Source organism: Pristiophorus japonicus, unplaced genomic scaffold (assembly GCF_044704955.1).
Source record: "Pristiophorus japonicus isolate sPriJap1 unplaced genomic scaffold, sPriJap1.hap1 HAP1_SCAFFOLD_130, whole genome shotgun sequence".
In the NCBI taxonomy this organism is placed as follows: domain Eukaryota; kingdom Metazoa; phylum Chordata; class Chondrichthyes; family Pristiophoridae; genus Pristiophorus; species Pristiophorus japonicus.
The window spans coordinates 1511999-1513457 of NW_027250967.1; the positions used below are offsets into that span (position 1 = coordinate 1511999).

Below are 1459 nucleotides of genomic sequence, written 5' to 3' on the forward strand. Positions count from 1 at the left end.
TATAGCACCATCACTCTATTCTCATAAAACCAAGTCCTGAAGTAAAGGCCAGCTGTGTAGTTTAAAGCTCTGGTTATGTTCCGAACATTGCTGCAGTGTTTCCGTACTGTAGTGGTTATTAGATTCACCTCACACGCGAAATGTCCCTGGTTCAAAACTGCGCGGAGACATTTTGAAAACATGTTCAATTAAATATTTGAAGAAATGGATTTATTCATATTAGTGGTTCAATATTAACAAAAAACAATGTCCCACAACCTTGTTAAATTTTCTGATATCTCTGTTCAGTTCTGTATACACTCAAACTGAATGCTCATAAAAATACTGGAGTGGGAACTCACTGGATAACAGCACAGCTGGCAATGTTTGAGGAATATATTCGCGCAGCCAAAACGCATAATGACAACCTGGAATCGTGCAGCACCGAATCCACAGGGAAAAACAGTTAAACGCTTCGTCCCTGGGTGGGCTCGAACCACCAACCTTTCGGTTAACAGCCAAACACGCTCACCCATTGCAACACAGAGACTGCCACAATTACATACTGCAAGACATCCCAAACCAGGATGTCAGTCAGTTAAAGATTCAGATTGCTCTGACCGGGATGGAACTTGTCCACTCTCAGTTGTACTTTTCCCAAGTAAAGCGTGGGACATTCATTGTGGATGTGTGGAAGCAGTCTGGTTCCACACACTGCAGACACTTCCATGTCACCACCAACCAGCTCTCCCACAACCGGTGTGATCTACCTTCCAGCCTTCCGGTGCCTTGTCTGTGACGAAGTATTCTGATTGTCCCGAAGCCGGTATTAGGTATTAATTCCTTTTCAGCTCCTGACTGCGGATATTGCTGTGATTAAATGCGAACACAATGCTAACAGGGACAGTTCGATTCACAGTTTCTTTGCTTGGTGAAATTTCAAAGATTGAAAGCGACGCACATCAACTCCAAACCTCGTCACCTACTCGCTAACTCGACAAAACTTTGCATTTTCTTTCCATGCCAAGCATTTTACATTAATACATTGCAATGCCAACGCACTTTTTATCTGGCAAGACTGAAGTACAAGCTGTGATGAACAGTGTGAAACAGAAACAGCTACTTGTAAAACCATAGCCACGATGGCATCTGTGTGAATTGTTCTGCATCGATAATTAGCAGAGAGCAAAGAGAGGAAACTGATGGTGTGGATGAGAAAAGGCCGAGACAAAGTGTACTGTTTGAGATGATTTTGTTGTTTTTGAGAATTGTTTCAAAGATTTTACTGTGGTTGGTTCCATAGTGTAATGGTGAACACTCTGGGATCTGAGTTCAAATCTCGGTGGAACCTGATTCCTTGTTGTCCCAGCTGCTGAAAACTTGGGACAAACAAGTGAAAGACACCTGGTGCTGGTGGGCAGTTTTGTTGCCTTTGTCATTGATGCTTGATCTACAAGTCTAGTTATCAAATCGTGTGCTC

General features: G+C 42.8%; 1 non-coding gene across 1 annotated transcript; it reads right to left on the minus strand.

Moving 5' to 3' along the window:
- Nucleotides 1–455: 455 nt before the first annotated feature.
- Nucleotides 456–529, minus strand: trnan-guu (transfer RNA asparagine (anticodon GUU)). The gene has a single exon. It is a non-coding gene; the product is annotated as a tRNA-Asn (tRNA).
- Between the last annotated feature and the right edge of the window lie 930 nt (nucleotides 530–1459).